Source organism: Capricornis sumatraensis, chromosome 3, assembly GCF_032405125.1.
Source record: "Capricornis sumatraensis isolate serow.1 chromosome 3, serow.2, whole genome shotgun sequence".
NCBI classification, from domain to species: Eukaryota; Metazoa; Chordata; class Mammalia; order Artiodactyla; family Bovidae; genus Capricornis; species Capricornis sumatraensis.
The window spans coordinates 91,233,273-91,258,702 of record NC_091071.1 but is presented as its reverse complement, the minus strand read 5'-3'; the positions used below and the strand labels follow the sequence as shown (position 1 = coordinate 91,258,702).

The following is a 25,430-nucleotide window of genomic DNA, read 5'->3' as shown; positions in this document are numbered from 1 at the left end:
ATAACAATCCTAAATGTATATGCACTGTGGAATTAAAGAAACCTCAGCTAAAATTGAAGTTGGAATGGCACATATGGGGAGCTCTTAGGCCCCTATTATGCAGTATCAATTACTCCAACAACAAAGTACTTCTGCCACTCCTGCTGCTGGAAGACAGCCCAGGCAATCAAAGACTAAAGCAGCACAACTGATGAGAAGTCTCCATACACTGAACTCCTAGCTTCCTGCGACAGGTGCGTGTGTGCATGCTAAGTTGCTTCAGTCCTGTCCAACTCTTTGCAACCTCATGGACCATAGGCCACCAAGCTCTTCTGTCCATGGGATTCTCAGGCAAGAGTACTGGAATGAGTTGCCATGCCCTCCTCCAGGGCATCTTCCCAACCCAGGGATTGAATTTATGTCCCTTATGTCGCCTACACTGGCAGGCAGGTTCTTTACCGCTAGCACCATCTGGGAACCGTCCTGCAACAGGACTCTTTGGTTATTACAGTCTCTCCCAAGTTCCTGCTTTTACCCATAAAAGTAAGTTCCCCTTGCTTGTTCTTTGGAGTTGCCTGTGGTCCATCATGGTTCACATATCCTGAATTGCAATTTCTCTGGCTATTCCCAAATGAACTTGCCTTCACTGGAAGAATAACTGGCTATTACATAAGCTGCACTTAGAAACAAATGGTCAAAATATATGAATCAAAAAGTGATAGAACTGAAAACAGAAATTTAAAATCCACAGTTGTAGTTGGAGAGTCTAACATGCCTCTCTGTAACTGACAAAACAAGTAGGCAGTCAGGACACAGGACGCTTGAACAACCCTATCAGACAACTTGAACTAATATTTCTAAAACATTCTACACAACAGTAGCAGAATGCACATTCTTTTCAAGTGCACACTGAACATTCACCACGATAAACCATATTTTGGGCCATGATACAAACATGAACAAATTTAAAAGAATAAAAGTCATGCAAACTATAATATGGAATAATAAGAGAATTAAACTAAAAATCAGTAACAAGAAGACTTCTGGAAAATTCCCAACTACTTGAAAAGTTAATGACACACTTTGAAATAATACATGGGTCAAGAGGAGGTCCGAAGGAAAAATTTAAATATATAAAAATGAAAATATACATATCAAAATTGTGGAATGCAGGCTAAAGCAGTAAAGGGAAATTTAAAGCATTAAATGTTTAGTTTTTAAAACAGGAAAAAATCTAAGATCATTAATATATGCTTACCCCTCAAAAAACAGGAGTGTAAATTAAACCCAAAGCAAAGTGAAGGAAATAAAAAGGGCAGAAACTCAATAAACTTAAAAATAGAAGAACAGGAAAACTTAATGAAATCAAAATCTGGATCCTTGAAAGATCAATAATGCTGATAAAGTTCTAGACAGACTAAGAAAACAATTGAAGACACAAATTACCAATGTCAGGAATAAAAGGGGGAACATAACTACAGACCCCAAAGACATTAAATGGGTAATAGGAGAATATCACAGCAATTCTATATCGATAAATTTGACTACTTATGTTAAGACAACAAATTACTAGAAAGATATGAACTATCAAGACTTACCAAGAATAAATAGGTGACCTGAATTGTCCTCTATGTATTCAAGGAGTTAAAACTGTAGTTTAAAAACTTTCCGTCAAAGAAAACTCTAGGCTGAGATGAATTCTACAAATGAATTCTACCAAACTCTGAAGGAAGAAAAAATAACAATCGTACACAGTCCCTTCCAAAAATACACCACAACCAAGTAGGATTTATCCTAGGAACACAAAGCTGGTTCAACATTTGAAAATCAATCAGTGTAACTTATCACAGTAAGTATGAATAAATCACATGATCCTGTCAATAGAGAAAAAGCATTCAACAAAATTCAAAATCTATTCACAATAAAAATTTTCAGTATATAACAGATACAAGTGAAATTCCTTAATCAAATGGGGTATCTACAAAAAAACCTCAGCTAACATCATACTTCAAAATGAAGATTCAGTTCAGTTGCTCAGTTGTGTCCGACTCTTTGCGACCCCATGAATCACAGCACGCCAGGCCTCCCTGTCCATCACCAACTCCCGGAGTTCACTCAAATTCATGTCCATCGAGTCGGTGATGTCATCCAGCCATCTCATCCTCTGTCATCCCCTTCTCCTCCTGCCCCCAATCCCTCCCAGCATCAGAGTCTCTTCCAATTGGTCAACTCTTCGCATGAGGTGGCCAGAGTATTGGAGTTTCAGCTTTAGCCTCAGTCCTTTCAATGAACACCCAGGACTGATTTCCTTTAGAATGGACTGGTTGGATCTCCTTACAGTCCATGGGACTCTCAAGAGTCTTCTCCAACACCACAGTTCAAAACTATCAATTCTTTGGCACTCAGCTTTCTTCACAGTCCAGCTCTCACATCCATACATGACCACTAGAAAAACCATAGCCTTGACTAGATGGACCTTTGGGGGCAAAGTAATGTCTCTGCTTTTGAGTATGCTATCTAGGTTGGTCATAACTTTCCTTCCAAGGAGTAAGCATCTTCTAATTTTATGGCTGCAATCACCATTTGCAGTGATTTTGGAACCCAGAAAAATAAAGTCTGCCACTGTTTCCCCACCTATTTCCCATGAAGTGATGGGACCAGATGCCACGATCTTTGTTTTCTGAATGTTGAGCTTGAAGGCAACTTTTTCACTCTCCTCCTTCACTTTCATCAAGAGGCTTTTTAGTTCCTCTTCATTTTCTGCCATAAGGGTGGTGTCATCTGCATACCTGAGGTTATTGATATTTCTCCCAGCAATCTTGATTCCAGCTTGTGCTTCTTCCAGCCCAGCGTTTCTCATGATGTACTCTGCATGTAAGTTAAATAAGCAGAGTGATAATATACAGCCTTGACGTACTCCTTTTCCTATTTGGAACCAGTCTGTTGTTCCATGTCCAGTTCTAACTGTTGCTTCCTGACCTGCATATAGGTTTCTGAAGAGGCAGGTCAGGTGGTCTGGTATTCCCACCTCTTTCAGAATTTTCCACAGTTTATTGTGATCCACACAGTCAAAGGCTTTGGCATAGTCAGTAAAGCAGAAATAGATGTTTTTCTGGAACTCTCTTGCTTTTTCCATGATCCAGCGGATGTTGGCAATTTGATCTCTGGTTCCTCTGCCTTTTCTAAAACCAGCTTGAACATCTGGAAGTTCACAGTTCACGTATTGCTGAAGCCTGGCTTGGAGAATTTTGAGCATTACTTTACTAGCATGTGAGATGAGTGCAATTGTGCAGTAGTTCGAGTATTCTTTGGCATTGTCTTTCTTTGGGACTGGGATGAAAACTGACCTTTTCCAGTCCTGCGGCCACTGCTGAGTTTTCCAAATTTTCTGTCAGGGGCAGCAGCTGAGAGGAGCTACCCTACGCCTGGAGTCAGGGGCAGCAACTGAGAGGAGCAACCCCACGTCCAAGGAGCAGCTGCTGCGCAGGCGCAGGAGGGCCGAGAGGAGCTACTCCACGTTCATGATCAGGAGGGGCGGCTGTGAGGAGATACCCCTCATCCAAGGTAAGGAGCAGCGGCTGCGCTTTGCTGGAGCAGCCCTGAAGAGATAACCCATGTCCAAGGTAAGAGAAACCCAAGTAAGACCATAAGTGTTGGAAGAGGGCATCAGAAGGCAGACACACTGAAACCATAATCACAGGAAACTAGTCAATCTGATCATAGGACCACAGCCTTGTCTAACTCAATGAAACTAAGCCATGTCTGCAGGGCAACCCAAGATGGGCGGGTCATGGTGGAGAGGTCTGACAGAATGTGGTTCACCGGAGAAGGGAATGGCAAACCACTTCAGTATTCTTGCCTTGAGGATCCCATGAACAGTATGAAAAAATGAAAGATTATTTCTCCCCTATTATAAGAAAAGGCAAGAATGTTCTTTCTCACCATTCCTATTGAACACTGTACTAGAATTCTTAGTAGAATAAGTCAAGGAAAAGAAATAGAAGGTATCCAGATTGGAAAGGAAGAAATAAAAGTATCTTTATTTAGAGATAATATGACTGTCTGTGTAGAAACCCCTCAAAGAATCTACAAATAAACCTCTTAAAACAAATAAGTGACTTCAGTGAGGTAACAGACTACATCAAAATACAAAAATCGATTTTATTTCTAAACATTGGCAACAAGAGCAACCTCCAAAATGAAATACTAAATTATAAATCTACAAAACATGTAGAAGATCTATATCCTGAAAATTACTGAATGCTGATAAAAAATTTTTAAAAACAGAAATAAGACATGAAGAGATAAGCAATATTTTGTTCATGGATTGAAATACTGGATATTGTAAAGATGTCAATTCTTCCTAAATGAATCTATAGATTCAATGCAATCCTATTCAAAAATCCCAGAAGGATGTTTCGTAGATATTGACAAGCTGACTCTACAATTTATATGAACAGTCCATGGAACTAGGAGAGCCATGATGATTTTGAAAAGGAATAAAATTGGAGGACTTATACTACCTGTTTTCAAAATTCATAATAAAGTCATAGTATCTAGACAGTGTAGTGCTGGCACAAAGTAGGCATATAGATCAATGGAATAAAATTGAGAATCCAGAAAAAAAATCCTTATGACTATGGGCAATTGATTTTCTACAAAAATGTGCATACAATTCAATAGGAAAAGGATAGTCTTTTCCATAAATGGTGCTGGAACAACTAAAATTCCACATGTCAAAAAAATCTTCACTCATAGTTTACATCTTATACACAAATTAACCCCAAACAGATCATAAACCCAAGTGTAAAACATAAAACTATGAAATTTCTAGAAGAAAATTTAGAAAATTTCAAGACTTAACTAGGTAAAGAATCTTAAGATACAACAAAAGTCTAATCCATAGAAAGACTGATACACTGGGTTACAAAAGTTAAAAGAACTTTTGCCCTGAGAAAAACACTGCTGTGGGAATAAAAGGATAGGGCACAGACTGAAAGAATTTATTTGAAAATCACATTTATGACACAGAATATGTATCCAGATTATGTAAAGAACTCTGAAAACTCAACAATAAGAAAACAAACAACCCAATAAAAATAGGCAATCAAAATTACCTCTGAGTAACACTTGTATGCTATACATTTTATTTATTTCCATAGCCAGTCATGAGTCCAAGCTTAAATGTTCACCATTTTTTATTTATACCATATTATTTGACTCTCAAATTAGGCTTTTGATCTTTGTTAACCTTTAATGTGGAGAAGGCAATGGCGACCCACTCCAGTATTCTTGCCTGGAAAATCCCATGGGTGGAGGAGCCTGATAGGCTGCAGTCCATGGGGTCGCTAAGAGTCAGACATGACTGAAGTGACTTAGCAGCAGCAGCAGCAACCTTTGATGAACTTCATACTGATCTAAAAAAAAAAATACTATACTGTTTCTTCCTATCAAAATAAAATTGGCTCTTTTCACACACACCCCAGAAATTATAACTTTCTGAGGCATCAAAGATTTACATTAAAACTTTTAAAATAATGAACCCTGAGCATAAATCACTACATTTTAAATCACTTCCTTCATCTCCTGCTACCAAATCTAAATAATTCTGGACACAATGATGAAAGAAAGGACCCCCACTTTCCCTTTCTTCATTCCTATTTCTTCACTTATTTCACATCATCATTTGTGGTAGTGGCTGGTGGGATTTAGTCCCTATGTCATGTCCAGCTTTTGCAAACCCATGGATTGTAGCCCGCCAGGCTCTTCTGTCCATGAAATTGTCCAGGCAAGAATACTGGAGTGGGTTGCCATTTCCCTTTCTAGGGGACCTTCCCAACCCAGAGATTGAACCCATGTCTCCTGTATTGCAGGCAGTCTCCTGCATTGCAGGCAGATTTTTTTTTTTTTACCACTGAACCACTAGGGAAGCCCCACATATCATGTTTCATAAGTCACTGTAAATCATGTTTGGGAACAATGTGAAGTATAGCAAAGAAATTCTGCATAAAAGAAATCCTTTAAGATCAAGTTATTCAATATGTAATCCTCTTCCTCCAAGTGAAGGTCTTTTTTTTTTTTTTTTTGCCCCATACCATGCCGGCTCAGGCCATATTACTCTGCTGTAAACCAGAGAGAGACTAAACTTTGATGTTTTCCAACACTGTGCCTAGCTTGTTTCCAACTACTGCAGTCTTCTCTTTTCTTTATAGTACTTATCATCTGACACAGGAGGCAAACAAACATATCTCCTTCCAGTGAAGTGTGAGCGCCATGAGAACAGAGCCTATGTCCTTCTCATATACTCTTTATATTCCCAGAGCAATGTCTGCCACACAGTGGGTGTTCAATAAATATGTGTGAATGAATGACTGTCCAAGGCATCTCTCTACTTTATCCCCTCACACTCTTCCAGGGACCCTGAGCGGGACTGCTGATGGAAACAACAAAATGCTGCCCTGCACTCCCTTCTTTTTTCCAGGATTAGTGACTAGATCTTTCTGCCAAGTTCTATGCTAAGTAGATACTGAGGATGAAGGATCAAGACAAGCAGCACCCCGGTGGCCCAATCTAACACCAAACACCCACCGTGTCCACCATGTCAAATGCAAACAAACAGCAGCTCACTTCAAACTTCAATGAAAACAGGCGAAATGCTCCAAAAACAGTGGATAGTAGAAGTTAATTTCCTCCTGAACAGAGTTATAAAGTATCCACTCGCTGAGAATCTTTCTCTAATCCAGGACCTGCAACAAATTGCATCTTCACCAAGTCCCAGCCTGTTAGTTTGAAGACAGGTAACACCAAAGTCATAACTGAGAGCAGATGTTCTCAGTAACGGACAGGGAGAGGGTGAAGGGGACGCTGTGGGGTGGGAGGCAGAGCAGAACCAGCTGTGAGGCTTTTTCTAACTATACTCAGCCCCGCCCTAAACCACCCACAGTTACCCCCATAGAGTGAGCTAGTGTTGCCGTCACTAGGGAAGTATGAAAGACTCAAACACATTGCCAGGTTCTGACTGTAAATTCTTTGAGGAATGGGACCAAGATTTAGGCTTCTTAATGATGCCCAGAGTGGTTCTCTTGTCTCTACCTGCGCCTCCAACCTCAGCCCCTTCCCTCCTCAGTCACATCCTACACTTCTGTTGTCCTGAGCTTCTCCTGTCTGCCCACAAGGCCATGTCTTTCATCATCTGTCACCACCTCTGGGAGACTCGGACGACTGCCTACTGACAGCCCAACAGGCAGTTTCATTGTCTGTCTGGCTAACAGAATTCTGATTTTCAGATATGGGCACCAATGTGCTCAGGGAATGTGACCCTCCCCAAGCTCCAGAGCACAGCTTGGCCAGGACAGTCACAGGCACTTTCTTCTCCTTTCCCAGTGATGGTTGAGCATGGACATATGACCGTTCTGGCCAGCAACACAGGGAACTTCTGAGAAATTTTAACTCTTGTTTATCTAGAGAATCACTGAGAAGCAAGACGTCTCCTCCCCTTTTTGGTTTAGCTGTTTAGCATGTGAAGGCATGATGGAGCCCCAGTCACCCTGTGGCAGGGCAGGGAAAACCAAGAGAATCTTTAAGCAGCCAACCCAGAGCTGTGGCCACTTTGAACCACCTACCTCTAGACTTCTTAAGTATGGCAGTAAAGTAACCCAAATTATGTTCCTCAGAACAGAAAGTACCGAACAACAGAAAGAGAACAAGCCTGGCAATCCTATGGGAGCCCCTGGATCAAGCTATACTGCTTGGCCTGGGAAGTCCCTCCAACTTTTCCTCCTCAAGCGGCCCTACTCATCTTCAGTTTACAGCTCAGTTTCCTTGGGAAGTCTTTGATTGTCCCCAGTTAAATATTCACAGCTGGCATTTTGCGTATCTGCATACCTGCCTCCCCAACTAGACTGTGAGCGTCTCAAAGCAAACATTTTCACGCTGTTATATGTTGAGGAATAATTAAATACTGAATGAATGAATAGATGGATGAATAAATGAATGAACCAACAAGCAAACAAAAAATCAAAGGATAAACATGCAGGACACCTTCCATGCCTTGGATAAAACTTCATGACTGATAGATGGAATATGGCACCCAAACCGTCTGTCTTCTATCAAAGACTTCCTTTAGGTGGTGGTGAGTAAAGGCCGAAATAGGACAATGAACAGGTCCTATTATCTGCCCAGAAGTCAGACCTCTCATTGGGAACTATTCTTGCCCAATCCCTGGCAGCTGGGGCGGGGGGCTGTCTATCATAGAGGCATCTGAGCCAAGCACTCACTCCTACGGTGGAAAACCACTCCCTGTCCATGGAGATGGCTTGGCCCCACTTTGGTCTAGTATATCAATAAGATTTACTGTAAGAATGGAGGAGATGAAAAGAGTGAAAGATATCCTTACTAGTCTCCCCACCCACACCCCAAAGGAACAGATAAACCTGAAGGTGCCAGTGCTTTTTATCACTCCCTACTAAAAACCAGTCAAGTGAAAGTGAAGTCGCTCAGTCATGTCCGACTCCTTGCGACCCCATGGACTGTAGCCTACCAGGCTCCTCTGTCCATGGGATTTTCCAGGCAATAGTACTGGAGTGGACTGCCATTTCCTTTTCCATGGGATCTTCCTGACCCAGAGATTGAACCTGGGTCTCCCTCATTGTAGACAGGCGCTTTACCATCTGAGCCACCAGGGAAGTTAAGAACCAGTAAACACAGCAGGAAAAAGAGCCAAGATTTGTGTGTGTGTGTGTGTGTATTTAATATATTTGTTGTTTAATCACCAAGTCATGTTTGACTCTTTGTGGCATACCAGGCTTCCCTGTCCTTCACTATCTCCCAGAGTTTGTTCAAATTCTTGTTCATTGAGTTGGTCATGCTATCTAACCATCTGCCGCCCCATAGAGAGAGACAGAGAACAAGCCCAGCAACCCTATGTGAGCCTCTGGATCAAGCTGTTCCTGAAGCAAACATCCTCAGTCCTTTTGTTTATGTGACCGAGTCAATTTCTATACTGCATAAGGCAATTTTCAAGGGACCAAAACCCAACTCAAAGAAGAATTCTGACAAATGCAGTTAGCAATGATGAAAGCAGACCAAACACATCCCTTCTGCATTCAGGACCTGTGTACTATCATCTCTCAAACTTGGCTTCTAGGATACAGTCAGGAAATAAGATCGCCTGGAGAAGACCTGACCAGGAACAGGTCACAGCTGGAAAAATGCCAGCCCCTGACCCCCATATCAGGGCCTTCCCTGATAGCTCAATAATAGAGAATCCATCTGCCAATGCAGCAGACTTGGGTTCGATCCCTGGGTGGGGAAAACCTCCTGGAGAAGGAAACATCAACCCACTCCAGTATTCTTGCCTGGGAAATCCCATGGACAGAGGAGCCTGGTGGGCTACAGTCCATGGGGTAACAAGGAGCCAAACAGGACTGAGCCACTAAACACCACCACCACACATACCACCACCAGCACCACCTAAAGGAGGGTGAATCTGAGCTTTCTGGATCTCCCTTCAATTCAGAAATGAGTTTGAACCTCTGGGAAGCACGGAGTGTTACATTAACACATAGTGGGGGAAATGAAGACAAATTTCACCAAGCAAGATGCTATGGGCTTTATGAATACCCTATAAATTAAGGCTGTTGTAAATTGGAGAAGGAAATAGCAACCCACTCCAGTATTCTTGCCTGGAGAACCCCAACAGAGGAGCCTGGTGGGCTGCTGTCCATGGGGTCGCACAGGGTTGGCCAAGACTGAAGTGACTTAGCATGCATGCCATAATTATAATACTCTTTTTATCTTTGAGCAAACTGAGAAACAGTGACGTAACTTGGTCGGGGTCACACAGCTAGAGCTAGTAACCAAAATTTATATTCTAGACTTTTTCCACTTTATCGCTCTGACGGCCAGGGCCTGGGAGGTGGAGCGCGACCCTCCGCCTCCACCCCAACTCTGACAAATCCCCAGGACACACAGACCCGGATGAAAACTGACAGCCTTAGCCCCTTGCAGTCAGAGCAGCCTGCATACCCAGTTTTCTGGAAGCCGCAGGTAGCTAACCCAGGTGTCTGTCGGATTCTCAACACCAGCGCCAGAAGTAAAGACCCGGGCAGAAGGAGCAGCGGCACCTGCGCGGGCCCGGGAAGCGCCCCCGAGAGAGAGGCGGGAGCTCGCCCGGTCTCCCCCGCGGCCCGAACCCCCCGCCCAGCCCCGCGCTCTCCGCAGCAGCCGGCCCCCCTGCTCTCCCCACCAGCGCCCCGCAAACCCTGGCTCCGCACTGCCCAGGCCGCTCAGAGACCCGCGCAGCCCATGTCCTGCCCCTGCGCCCATCCCAGCCCCGACCCCGGGCAGATATTCGCATCTGTTCGCCCCCAGGCAGAGACGCGACCCCGACCCCTCAGCGCCCACGGCTCCCTCGCTCCCCCGGCGCGCCGGGCAGGGGTGCCAGCATTGCCCACCGCGGCCGCGCGGCCCCGCAGGGACCGGGCTCAGGACCCGTTGTCCCCCGCGGACCGCCGCCCCCAGCGCGGTGCGCTCGCCTCGCTCACCTGCGCCGCTGTGCCCTCTGGGCCTGTCGTCGCGCCTGCCGGGTTCCGGCTCCCAGCTCTCGGATCCCAGTCCCGGGTCCTGGCTCCCGATTCAGGCTCGGTAGGCGCCCACAGGCGACCCTGCGGCTCCTCCCTGCCCCGAGCTACCAGGGAAACCCACGAAGGGGCGGAACAGGGCCGGGACAGTGGGCCCGGCCGCCACGAGCAGCCGGACTCTGGCTCCTCGGAGATCCTCCGCGGGGTGGAAGGGCGGTCCCCGCGGCCGTGTAATAAGTGACACCTGGGACAGTTAGTGCTTGGGAGGGTTGGAAGGGAGGCCCGGGCAGCCGTCTAATAGATGACACCTGCGCGGGCATAGGAGGGCCGAGAGGAGCTACTCTACGTTCTAGGTCAGGAGGGGCGGCTGTGAGGACATACCCCTCATCCAAGGTAAGAAGCAGCCACTGCGCTTTGCTGGAGCAGCCCTGACGAGATACCCCACGTGCAAGGTAAGAGAAACCCAAGTAAGGTGGTTGGTGTTGCGAGAGGGCATCACAGTGCAGACACACTGAAAGCATAATCACAGAAAACTAGCCAATCTGATCACATGGACCACAGCCTTGTCTAACTCAATGAAACTAAGCCATGCCGTGTGGGGCCACCTAGGACGATTGGGTCATGGTGGAGAGGTCTGACAGAATGTGGTCCACTGGAGAAGGGCATAGCAAACCACTTCAGTATTCTTGCCTTGAGGACTCCATGAACAGTACGAAAAGGCAAAATGATAGGATACTGAAAGAGGAACTCCCTGGGTGTGTAGGTGCCCAATATGCTATTGGAGATCAGTGGAGAAATAACTCCAGAATGAACGGATGAAGCCAAAGCAAAAACAATACCCAGCTGTGGATGTGACTGGCAATAGAAGAAAGGTCCGATGCTGTAAGAGCAATATTGCATAGGAACCTGGAATGTCAGGTCCATGCATCAAGGCAAATTGGAAGGGGTCAAACAGGAGATGGCAAGAATGAATGTCGACAATCTGGGAATCAGCAAACTAAAATGGACTGGAATGGGTGAATTTAACTCAGATGAGCATTATATCTACTACTGCGGGCAGAAATCCCTCAGAAGAAATGGAGTAGCCATCATGGTCAACAAAAGAGTCCAAAATGCAGTACTTGGATGCAGTCTCAAAAACGACAGAATGATCTCTGTTCGTTTCCAAGGCAAACCATTCAATATCACGGTAATCCAAGCCTATGCCCCAACCAGTAACACTGAAGAAGCTGAAGTTGAACGGTTCTATGAAGACCTACAAGACTTTTAGAATAAACACCCAAAAAAGATGTCCTTTACAGGGGACTAGAATGCAAAAGTAGGAAGTGAAGAAACACCTGGAGTAACAGGCAAGTTTGGCCTTGAAGTATGGAATGAAGCAGGGGAAATGCTAATAGAGTTTTGCCAGGAGAAAGCACTGGTCATAGCAAACACTCTCTTCCAAGAACACAAGAGAAGACTCTACACATGGACATCACCAGATAGTCAACAATGAAATCAGATTGATTATATTCTTTGCAGCCAAAGATGGAGAAGCTCTATAAAGTCAGGAAAAACAAGACCGGGAGCTGACTGTGGCTCAGATCATGAATTTCTTATTGCCAACTTCAGACTTAAATTGAAGAAAGTAGGGAAAACCACTAGACCATTCATGTATGACCTAAATCAAAGCCCTTATGATTATACAGTGGAAGTGAGAAATAGATTTAAGGGACTAGATCTGATAGATAGAGTGCCTGATGAACTATGGACAGAGGTTTGTGACATTGTACAGGAGACAGGGATCAAGACCATCCCGATGGAAAAGAAATGCAAAAAAAGCAAAATGGCTGTCTGGGGAGACCTTACAAATAGCTGTGAAACAAACAGAAGTGAAAAGCAAAGGAGGAAAGGAAAGATATAGCATCTGAATGCAGAGTTCCAAAGAATATCAAGAAGAGATAAGAAAGCCTTCTTCAGCGATCAATGCAAAGAAATAGAGGATAACAGCAGAATGGGTAAGACTAGAGATCTCTTCAAGAAAATTAGAGATACCAAGGGAACATTTCATGCAAAGATAAGCTCAATAAAGGACAGAAATGCTATGGATCTAACAGAAGCAGAAGATATTAAGAAGAGGTGCCAAGAATACATAGGATTGTACAAAAAAGATCTTCATGAACAAGATAATCATGATGGTGTGATCACTCACCTAGAGCCAGACATCCTGGAATGTGAAGTCAAGTGGGCCTTAGAAAGCATCACTATGAACAAAGCTAGTGGAGGTGATGGAATTCCAGTTGAGCTATTTCAAATCCTGAAAGGTGATGCTGTGAAAGTTCAATATGCCAGCAAATTTGGAAAATTCTGAATTTCCCTGGTGGCTCAGGTGGTAAAGCGTCTGTCTACATGTGGGAGACCTGGGATCGATCCCTGGGTCGGGAAGACCCCCTGGAGAAGGAAATGGCAACCCACTCCAGTACTCTTGCCTGGAAAATCCCATGGATGGAGGAGCCTGTTAGGCTGCAGCCCATGGGGTCACTACGAGTCAGACACGACTGAGTGACTTCACTTTCACTTTCTTTGGAAAACTCAGCAGTGGCCACAGGGCTGGAAAAGGTCAGTTTTCGTCCCAATCCCAAAGAAAGGCAATGCCAAAGAATGCTCAAACTACCACACAGTTGCACTCATCCTACACGCTAGTAAAGGAACGCTCAAAATTCTCCAAGCCAGGCTTCAGCAATACGTGAACCGTGAACTTCCAGATGTTCAAGTTGGTTTTAGAAAAGGCAGAGGAACCAGAGATCAAATTGCCAACATCCGCTGGATCATGGAAAAAGCAAGAGAGTTCCAGAAAAACACCTATTTCTGCTTTACTGACTATGCCAAAGCCTTTGACTGTGTGGATCACAATAAACTGTGGAAAATTCTGAAAGAGATGGGAATACCAGACCACCTGACCTGCTTCTTGAGAAACCTCTATGCAGGTCAGGAAGCAACAGTTAGAACTGGACATGGAACAACAGACTGGTTCCAAATAGGAAAAGGAGTACGTCAAGGCTGTATATTGATGTCATGCTTATTTAACTTATATGCAGAGTACATCATGAGAAACGCTGGGCTGGAAGAAGCACAAGCTGGAATCAAGATTGCTGAGAGAAAGATCAATAACCTCAGATATGCAGATGACACCACCCTTATGGCAGAAAATGAAGAGGAACTAAAAAGCCTCTTGATGAAAGTGAAGGAGGAGAGTGGAAAAGTTGCCTTCAAGCTCAACATTCAGAAAACGAAGACCATGGCATCTGGTCCCATCACTTCATGGGAAATAGATGAGGAAACAGTGGAAACAGTGGCAGACTTTATTTTTCTGGGCCCCAAAATCACTGCAGATGGTGACTGCAGCCATGAAATTAAAAGATGCTTACTCCTTGGAAGGAAAGTTATGACCAACCTAGATAGCATACTCAAAAGCAGAGACATTACTTTGCTGACTAAGGTCTGTCTAGTCAAGGCTATGGTTTTTCCAGTGGTGGTGTATGGATGTGAGAGTTGGACTGTGAAGAAAGCTGAGTGCTGAAGAATTGATGCTTTTGAACTGTGGTGTTGGAGAAGACTCTTGAGAGTCCCATGGACTGCAAGGAGATCCAACCAGTCCATTCTAAAGGAGATCAGTCCTGGGTGTTCTTTGGAAGGACTGAGGCTAAAGCTGAAACTCCAATACTTTGGCCACCTCATGGGAAGAGTTGACTCATTGGAAAAGACCCTGATGCATGGAGGGATTGGGGGCAGGAGGAGAAGGGGATGACAGAGGATGAGATGGCTGGATGGCATCACCGATTCGATGGACATAAGTTTGAGTGAACTCTGGGAGTTGGTGATGGACAGGGAGGCCTGGTGTGCTGCGATTCGTGTGGTCACAAAGAGTCAGATGCAACTGAGCGACTGAACTGAACTGAACCAAGACAGTGCTCAGATTGCAGCGGGGAACCAGGGCCGGCCAGTTTCCACATAGCCTGTCCTGCTGGGGATGTGGATCACAGAGAGTTGTGGCCAGACCCCGCCCAGCCGGAAGAAGGAAGACCAGTCCCTGTCTTTGTGGGCTGTAGAAACTAAGAACTGAGACCCTCAGGCTGAAATTCATGCCCCCAAGGGCAAGTTCAGAATTGGAAGAACTCAGAAAGGCTTTGTCTAACTGTTCCACCCTCTCCACCCCTACTTCAAATGATTCTTCCCCTTTTGAAAATAATGGCTTTAAACTATAAATAAAGTCATTTCAGATAGTGATGTTCCAGATACTCCACTCCCAGACTGTAAGCTCCAGGTGGGGCAGGAACCTCTCCTGTCCATGATGAATCACTAGACCAGTGAATAATCAATCCCAGGAGAGTTACTACCTGATCAATAAACGTGGTGTGATGAGGTGTTTTGAGTCTAATCTCCTACTGGTCCCCCCTGCCAACCCAGAATCAAGGTGCCTGGTTTCCAGGCCACCCACCCTCTCTGTTCTGCTTGCCTTCCCTCCCAGTGCTCATCTGGAAGTTGGCTTCTAGAAGGTTTATGCACCCTGGGCACCTTTGGAAGCTGTCAAGCAAATCTTTACCTCCTGAAGATGTCACAGGCAGAGGAACTCAGACATACCATGATGTCCTGCCAGCCCCACCCTGTGCAGGCACAGCTCAGAGTTTGGGCGACTGACCTGACATCCCACAGCTGATAGCAGAGCTGAGTGGGGGCCCCTGGTAGGCTGCTGGGCCTGGTGGACAGGAAGTCTTGACCTGCCGAAATGGTCAGGTTGAAGGAAGAAACAGAACAGGCTTTATCTTGAAAGCAGGACTCCATCTTGGGCCAGACTGTGTACTTTGAGCTATATGCCCAGTATCTATGGAAACGACATACCAACTGGAAAACCAGGCCCCCAGAAGGAAGAGCCCCATGGCTCTCCATTGCCTAAAAGAATACCCTAATTATCTGTGTAACCGAACAGAATCATACATTCTATTATGCTTATTGGGGTGTGACCACAAGCCTATTGATAATTGTCTACTGTTAACTACCTAGGCTTAAGGCGCTTATTGGGGTATGACCACAAGCCTATTGATAATTGTCCACTGTTAACTACCTAGGCTTAAGGCATATGAATCACGGGTTAACTTTGATTGTATCTTTTTCCTTTGTTCAGACTAGTTTCAGGGAACCTTATACACTTAGGGTATATCAGGTTTTCACAAAAACTGGTCGGGGTCTTTGGCTAAGAGGAGACTCTGCCTTGGGCCTGCCGGAGTAATAAACTGCACTCCACTATCTGCATTGTCCTCCTGAGTGAGTTTATTTGCCGGATGTGTGGCTACAACAAGGTGTGACCTGAGTCATTTGTTTTTACTAAGGCTGTGATGGTTTCAGTAACAAAGACATGTCAAAATAGGAAAGAACAAATGTGGTATATTTTTTGTGTATGTTCCATTAAACAAACGAATGGTCTTAACACAAACGCTCGTGCGTGTGCACACACACCCACAAAGGAAATGATGTGTGAGGCTGTGAGGCTGCTACTCAGACAGTTTCAAGACTCATTAAAGAAATCCATTCCAGGCCTACTGCAAGAAATGCTGTACAATATTAAAGGTGCGTGGAGACTATTCTTCCTTGTAATTATGTCAATGCTTCCCTGGTGGCTCAATAGTAAAGAATCTGCCTGCAATGCAGGAGATGCAGGTTCGATCGCTGGATCAGGAAAATCTCCTGGAGAAGGGAAGGGCAACCCACTCCAGTATTCTTGCCTGGAGAATCCCATGGACAAAGGAGCCTTGTGGGCTTCAGTCCATGGGGTCACAAAGAGTCAGACATGACTCAGCGACTAAACAACAGCAATAACAACAACAACAAACTATTTCAATATTCTTCAATGACTGCACATTAAACCTCAGAAGCCATAACTGGAGGCTGTCTGTTAAGGTGAAGTCAGGGCCAAGTGAGCTGCCCGCCCCTCCCCCCAACAATAGGCTCAAGACTCTCAAAGGGGACTCCATCCCCCTTCATCAGTAAGGCCTGCACAGATGGGTGTTTAAGATTTGGTACCGCCTAGTTGACCACATCACACTGGGCAAGACCAACCTGGAAAAAAGCCACAGAGGATGCCCCACCCAGTGTGCCCTCCTCCAGGTGCACTCCCTCCATGGAGGGTGGGGAGGCTGGTGTCCTGGGTGGGGCTGTCAAGGGACCTGCCCTTGGGATCTCCCCTTGTATCAGCAGTTAAGGCTGAGCCCCGGAGCCCCTCTGGGTCTCACCCACATGATATGGACCCAGCCTTCTTGCGTTCAGTTTCAGTCAGTGGAGCTTGTGATCCCCTGTGATTGAGGATCCTCCTGCTGTGTATGTGATCTTGGCCAGTCGGGTAGGCGATACCACCCAGGCTAGCCTGAGAATCATCAGGAAAGTAAATATAAGTTGGGCTCTGTGTGTGTGTGTGTGTGTGTGCGCACGTGTGTGTGTCTCATTCTCATATCCCTGTCTCTCTCCCATCAAGGGAGGAGATCCTATCCCAGGAAGCACTTCACGGAGTGAGGGAACAGGACAGGGGAGGGAGCAAACCCCTAGGAGAACTTGAATGAGCAGGTTACCTATGGGCAACTTAGTCCCCCCAGGACCTTAAGAGACACGTGTGGCTCATACTTCGGCATTGTCTCCTTGAGGGGTGAGGAAGTTGAGGCATTTATGCACCAATTCCTGGGATAAACATGCTTCTGGGCTCCTCTGTGCATTGATTGAACAACCTCTGTTCTTCCAGAGAGAGCTGCCTAAGGCTTCCTCGTGCAGGAATTGTCTGCATGTCATGTCAGGGTCAGCCAGGGGCTGTGGGCAGGGCAGTGGCAACTTCAGCACAGCAATTCTTCACTTGTTTAACTTTCTCATTCAATGTCACTTCTCCCTCTGTTTGTCACAAATAGTGTTCTTTCCTCCCTCGTGGACTCCTTCTTTCCTGGGTTTCCTCCAAGAACTTCCACAGTGTTCACTCTACCCAGGGATCTACATCTAAGTTGATTCTGTTTGACAGAAATCCAGGAAACCTCAGTCCATCAATAGTCCTCTTATTTTGAGAGTAGTTGTCGCTGGCTCTATGCTGTTGAGACGATGATCAGGCCACCTGGCACCATGCCAGGCATTGCTGAAAACTCTGCAGTGATGTGGTGAAAAGCATAGCATTCAAGTTTAATAACCTGGCGGCCTGGGGTGATGTATGCCCGTTAAAGTAGGAGTTTTGATGATCCAGGTCCTGGGTTAGAGATGAGAATTCTTCAACTTCAATTGTTTTGCTCATTTAATGTAATTCTGAGCCTCCCCAGAACAGGGTTCCTGAAGTTACCAGCTCTTTCAGGTTTTAAATAAGTACACATATTCCCCCAGGCATTCCTATGGTGCCACAGCAGGTAGATGGGTCCGGGGAGCTTAGAGTCCTGGCTACAGACTACAGTTAGAATGAGTCCTCAACATCTCAGCCTTTGAAATCAGATGTGACTCTGCTTTTCAGTCCCAAGGGCTGACATTCTTTCCCAGCCCCTCAGGGTGATTGACATTGTTGTAAGGCTAAGTCTCTATCTTCTCTCCCAGATCTGCGCTAAAGAAAAGGTAGTACTCAATAAGTAAACTTCTACCCAAGACTATCTCCTGCTGACCCTTCTGCACACTTTTCTCTTTACTCAGTCAAGTTCTAAGACTATGAGAGAGCCTGGGATCTAAGGGTGAGGCTGAGGAGGGGGTAGTAAATAAGGCTAGAGATGTATGAACTGAGATAACATCCCCTTTGGAGACAAAATACAGACAAAATTGGAAATTGGAAAGAAAGTTGGAAAGGCAGAGACACAGGAGAAAATAAGAAAAAGAGGAAGCATGTCTTTTTAAATCTTTACTATATTGAGAAAAAGAGGGCTTATATATATGACAATATCTTAGTGTTCACAGGGAAATACATAAATCAGTGGAAAGTAATGTGGCTGCAGAGGACCATACAGGGAATTGCTCAGTGATCATAGGTTGGTGGTAGATCAAGGGAAGTATATTACCATTGCAACTGTTAAGCAATCTAGTTGTATAATTTTTTTTTTTGAGGCAAAATCTGGATGTTGTCTTTCAAGACTTCTGCTACTGTGATTTCTACATATTGAACATATTGCCAATTCACCATATTTTTTCTTTTTAAAGTGTATGTTTGTATATCACATTCCTCTTCCTTGAACTGATGTGCAATTTATCCACTCTTGTTTTCCACTGGAGTAACTGGAAAAGTGTTAGTACATGCAGCCATATGACGTGGCAGCCATGAGGAGAGGCCTAAACCAGAAACGTCCAATGGTGCAGGTAGTGCCAACTGTGATATCCCTGTTTTATTTGTCACCCTGGAGTATGCCAAGAAATAGTATGCTCAGTTTGGTGTTGGTAGAGGCTATTATGCACTGAATGTTGCTGTTCCTGTTATGCCCAAGTCACGAATGGCTTTTTATTTTGCTGAAACATTTATAGAGTCTCAGACTGAACTTTTAAAATAAAACAGGGCTGGGAAACTCACACCAAAGGCTTATCACAGATTTTGCCTAACAAATCTAGGTGAATTTTTCCCTTTTAAGGTCTCAAAAATTTCTTGAGATTTTTGTACCCATGAGATAACCTTCCTAACTCATTTGATAAACTTACTGGAAACCTAAGAACTTCCAATTTTTGGAGGAGTCAGATAGAAAATGTAATTGTTTTGTTTATAATGCTTAATTTTACCAAAGTATTGTCATAATTAGTTTGAGGGGAAGATTTTCCCTACTCCCTGAAAACATATGATTCAAACCCATAATTTTTCAGATAGAAACCATAAAAGTTATAAGCGTATTCGCTGGTTCATTCAGTCCTTTTGTTAACTTTTGTGAAGTCATCAGGTTTTCCGTTAAAATACCAGGACATATCAGAATGTTAAAAACTCCATATAATTTCTAGGATATCTGTATTAGTAATTTTACCATACATTATAACATGAGCAGATCTATTACTCATTTGATAACCTTTTCCATGTAATTTAACCAACCAGATAAACACAGTTTAATATCTCTCTTTGGGATGTTCCAGGGGCCCTCTGAAGCATCCCAAAGTTAGCTAGAGATCAAAAAACTTCAAAAGAGTTCTATTTAGGAAGCTTTCTTATTAGAGTTTATATAAAAGCTCATATCTCATTTACATTTTTTAGAAGTTTTTTTTTTCACTTGAGGTAATTTCCTTGTTGACAAACTTGTAACAGATATAATATTTAACTTATATTAAACCTGGGTACAATGAAAATATGTTACTTAACGTTAATTACTCTAAGACGTATCTATATTAAATAGGTTAACAAACAAACATTAATATCAGGTATTTAACATTAAATATTTCCCAGTTCACATGAACCTGGAATTTATTGTTTAATTTAGAATTACTTGATTTGTAAGCGCTTACCTTTTTTTAAGCCAAATAAATAGAGCTCATATACAAATTAACCTCAAAAATATTACCCAGAGACAGAGACATACCAAGACATATTTAGACAGACACAGCGCAAGATCTAGCTTCAAGTCTTTTTTTTTTTTTTCCTTAGTGTCAGGAGTTAGAGATGGTCGAACCCAGGTCTCCCTTATTGCAGGCAGACACTTTAACCTCGGCTCCACCAGGGAAGCCCTTAAACACAAGAATACAGTCCCTCAGAAAACCTCCTATAGAGACACAGAACTTCAGATCTAAGTACTAACATCAAAGATTTCAAGGGAGGAAAGTAAGCCAGGTTGAAAAAGGAAGGGGGAGGAGGCTTATTAGTTCCGTATTCCTTATCAGGATCTCCTGTCATAAAACAACTCATGCAAATGGTTACTATGGTACCTGGACAGGGTGGGAGGTTTCAATCAGTGTGCTTCCCCTAACAATTCCCCCCTGTAAGATGGGGTATAACGGCACCGTGGGTCCAGTTTTCCTGGGTTCCTTCAGATTCTCTCCCACCCATGTCACCAACACCTGAGTGGTAGAAAGTTCCTGTTGAGGCAAAAAATGTTACCCAAGGAGGGGAGTGTATTATGATATTTTCCCACACTATGATATAGGGGACTTGGTCAGGGTGTCAGACCTGCGGACAGAGGATGATATCTCGGACTCGGTGCACAGTTTCCAAGTCAAACGTGCCTTCCGAAGGCCAGCCCACATGGAATGACGGCCATTCTGTGGTGCAAAAAGTAATTAGTTTATCTTTCTTAATTTTAACACTGAGGTCACAGGCGCCCTTTTTGACCTCTTTAAAATACTCAGTCATCAGAGATAGAGGAGTAGGGCTAGATTGACATTGCCCCATCGTTCCTGGATCAATCAGGCGTTGGTAAATTAACACAAACAACACAGACAGCCACACAGACAGACAGAGAGACAAAAAAAACAAACCTTCAGGAGTTCAGAGGCAAAACTGAAAGTAGGACAACAGCCTCCGGTCGTTCAGCGGGAGCAACCCGCTAATGTCAACAGAGTACAGGGGCACTCTGTCCCCTTTGGGAGGGTCGGGGACATCTCCCAACGACCCCCACCGGTGACCCGTTGGCGTGTCCGCCTGAGTCATATACCGGTCTCAGAAAATAGGCCTTATCAAAGACGAACAGGAAAACAGAAAAAAAAAACCTACCGGTTACAGATAACTCTCCGGATCGGTCTTCCTGTGGAGCTGATGGGAGATCCCGGACGAGCCCCCACATGTTATGCCCAAGTTGTGAAATCTCCCAATGACCACCAGGGAGCCAGTATCCGATGCAAAAGCAAGAGAGTTTTTATTACCAAGCTCGAGCTGGGGCTCCCACCGTTACCGACGCAGCAGCTAAGGAGAGGAGCCCCGAGTTTTGGGTTACACTGCTTATATAGGGAATATTCAGGTGAAAGGGTAACAGAAAGGGGTGTTCAGGCTGAAGGACTACTGATTGGTTACCCTCTTCTGTAGCGTTGTGTGTGGATCTCTGATTGGTTTTTTTTTTCACTTACACGGTGAATCATTATTTCACAAAGCTAAATCATCACTTCCAAGGTAAATCACAAATGTAAATCATTACTTCCAAGGTAAATCACAAATCCTTGAACTTAAAGTCAGGAGGTTTATCCTAAGGGCTGATTGGCTTGTGCATAGTGGGGCAAGTTTAGGCAATATCCAAAGTCTAAGTCTGTTTGCCCGGTACCTTTGCAAAAATGGAATTCTTTTACAAGATGGAGTAGCTCAGGCTCTACATTCCCTTCCCTTCCATTCGTATGTTGAAATACTGACCCCAATACGACGGTATTAGTGGGGGTGGGGGTGGCAGTTGCCCGCTATGAGTGGTGAGTAGGTCATGAGGGTGGAGTCTTCATAAATTACATTGGTCCCTCTTGCTCTCTTTCTGCCATGTAAAGGACTTCCCAGGTGGCACAGTGGTAAAAGAATCTGTCTGCCAGTACAGGAGATGTGGTTTCGATCTTTGGGTCAGGAAGTCCCTAGAGAAGTGAATGGCAGCCCACTCCAGTGTTCTTGCCTGGGAAATCCCATGGACAGGTGGCAGTCCATGGGGTTGCAAAGAGTCAAACACCACTGAGCAAATGAGCACAAACACAAGGATACAATGAGGAGTTTGCAGTCTGCAAGCCAGAAGAGTGTCGTCACCAGAGTATGACCATATTGGCCTGAATCTCAGCCCTTCAGGCTTCAGGTCTGTGAGAAATAGATTTCTGTCATTTATATGCCATCCCATCTCTTGCATTTTGTTGTAGAAGCCAGGACTAACTTGGACAGAGATCCACTATCAAATGTCTCAGTATTTCTACAAATGCTGCAAGAACTTGTACAACCTTTTGATCTAGTCAGCTCTTTGGCACATTTTGGCAAGCCAGCTAATTCTCTTTAAATTCTTTGTCATAGAAGCATTAAGACTCTTTTTCAGGGCATCGCTATTCAAAACTTAGTTCTATGAGTAGGTCTGATCATTTTTCTTACTGATGGCATTATTTTAACTCTTACTTTTCATGAGAAACAGATGGAGAAACTGAACTATTATGGTCATAGATCCTGGATTCAAGAGGTTACAGCTTTAATTTCCTTACCAGACCACATTAGTGGTCTTTTTTTTTTTTTTTTGGATTGTCTACATCCATTCACTCAACAAATTCTTCCCGAGTACCTACTATATGTCAGACACTGAGGGTGTATACAAGGTTTTATTGGGCTTTGTAACAATAGGTCCTACCTTAAGAGCAGCAGAGAAGACCGAAAAAAAGATATAAAGATACAAATTTTCAAGAAGTCAGAGTACATGCAAGCAGTATCTATCATATTATAAATGTGGTTGGCTTCACCTTCAGGGCGAAGGTATATGAGATGACCATCTTATTGTATGACTTTTTGTACTAAAGATATTTAAAAATTTGAAACCATGCTGCAGTTTGCTTGTTTAGCTTGCAAGCATGAAGGAGGCTGGGCTGTTTGCTTAAGGAGTTATGCCGGACATGTTGAATTCAAGTTCTAACATATATTGTCCTCTTCAGTGTTACTTTATCTGGTCCATAATAAAAAGAGAACAGAGGCTCTTCAGTCTACACTTACAAATTACATTTGAGTGTGATAATCTCATTTCAAAAGGGCTCTGGGTATGTATTGCTGCATTGCTCCTGAATAAACTCAGATGCATGCTGATTGGTTAAAATAGTTATAAGACTAACTTCTCCTTTAAATTGAAAACAAAATCTCCATCTGTACATTTATTACAGTTACTACGTCAACTTGGTTTAGGGATAGCTGAGGAACTTCAAAGCTAGATATATGACATGTGTTAAAAAAAATCTGTGGGCAGAATAGATATGGCCATTGAGGTAGAGTCCATCATCAGCTTGCCCAAGCCTGTGTCAGAGACCTTCAGAAGAATGGCTCATAATTTTCACAAATCATTTTGCTGCCAGAATGCTTTTGAGCTGGAAGGAGCTAAATATTCAGGCCATAACTTTAGAACTAAGTTCTCACCCTCTAAGGGACCTTTGAAACTTGTTCTATCATGTTTCATCCCTGTTTATTTCTGATCCTTCTAAAAGTCTCACTTTCTTTCCTAACTATCTGTCATCACCTGGACTCTTTTCTACATATTGTTTGATACATCTCCTAATTTCTCTCTTCCCTCCAAAGTCTTTTCTTTGTATCCAGTTTACCTCTGGGCTCTTAAAATTCCTCACCTTCCCAAACACTATTATCCACCTGATGCCTTAATATCTTAATTCCTCAATCTCCACAACCACAAATGCCTCTCATATTCATAGCCTAATTTTCATCACTGTACTGGATATCAGTGCACTCAAGTCTATGCCCTCTCTCTACCTATAGCACACCTGTCTGCAAAACTTCCAGTTCACTCCATCCATGTCACCTAATATGGTGAGAAAATCATGAAAACAGTTTTCATGTAACAAACCTTCCTTATTTCCTTAATAAAGAAACTTTCCTACTTTTGAAGACGACTGCTCACTCCCATCTTCTGTCTTAATTCCCAGTTAATTTGCCGCTCTTAATTTCCAGTTGACAATGTGCTTCCTGTTTCACAGAGAAACCAAAATCTATTGAACAGAGGTCTGAAATCTCAGGATAGAACCTGAACGTGGACCTTCGTGTGAACCTATCTTCTCTTCCTCCCCCTTTTCATCATGGATTTGTTAACAGCAAATCTCTCCTCTTTTTCACGAGATCTTATTTCCTTTCTTTACTATACCTTCCAACTCCCTTTCTGGGCGCTTCCTTGATGGCTCAGCAATAAAGAATCTGCCTGCAGTGCAGAAGACATGGGAGCTGCAGGCTTGATCCCTGGTTTGGGAAGCTTCCCTGGAGGAGGAAATGGCAACCCACTCCATTATTCTTCCCCTGGACATTTTTGAAAAATCGAGAACTAAAAAATATAATAATTGCAATGAAAAATTCACTGGGTGGATTTAATAGCAGATAGAAGAGGGTAGAACAGGAAGTCTGTGAAACTGAATGTCAATAAAAAACATTCAATCTGGAGAGCATGAACACAGCCTTGGCGGCCTATCAAACCATGTGACTGGAGTCTAAGAAAAGAAAGAATATGTGGTATAATAAGTATTTGAAGACGTTTTGGCCTCAATCCACAAATTTGATTTTTAAAAATATTAAAAAAACTCAGTGGTCCCCAGCAGAATAAACACAAAGCAAACCACACTTAGGCACATGACGATCAAGATGCTGAAATCCAAAGAGAAAGAGATAATCCTGAAAGGAGCCAGAGAAAGATGTCATGTTACAGAGGAGAATGATGATATGAATGGTGACTGGACTCCCTGTCAAAACCAGTGGAGTGAAAGTGGCTCAGTCATGTCTGACTCTTTGTGACTCCCATGGACTGTAGCCTGCCAGGCTCCTCTGTCCATGAGAAGCTCCAGGCAAGAATACTGGAGTGGGTTGCTTTGCTTTCCTCCAGGGAATCTTCCCGACCTAGGGATATAACCCATGTCTCCTGCATTGCAGGTGGATTCTTTACAGTCTGAGCCACAGGGAAGCCGAAAAACAATGACAAAACCCAAGACAACGGAGACCAAACAACACGAAAGAGAAAAAGCAAATGTCTCTGCTCTATATTTTATATATACCGATTTAAAAAAAAAAACATGAAGGTGGAATAAAGACTTTTTCAGATAAATGAAAGATACAGCAGAACTGTATCAAAAAAAAAAAAGAGCTAAATGCTTCAGGTTGAAGAGAAATGAAACCATGTGGAAACTTGGATCTACAGAAAGGAGTGAGACGCACACAACACGATAAATGTGTAAATATAAAAGAGTACGGGGTTTTTCCCTCCTAAGGACGTCGGACCCTTTAGAACAAAA

General features: G+C 43.8%; 1 long non-coding RNA gene across 1 annotated transcript in view; it reads right to left on the bottom strand.

The window, feature by feature from the left end:
- Positions 1–21,378, bottom strand: part of LOC138075889 (uncharacterized) — a 127,330-nt gene extending 105,952 nt beyond the window's left edge. The window contains exon 1 of the long non-coding RNA XR_011144662.1: positions 21,214–21,378. This is a non-coding gene — a long non-coding RNA (uncharacterized lncRNA). The remainder of the gene's footprint in view (positions 1–21,213) is intronic.
- Positions 21,379–25,430: the final 4,052 nt, after the last annotated feature.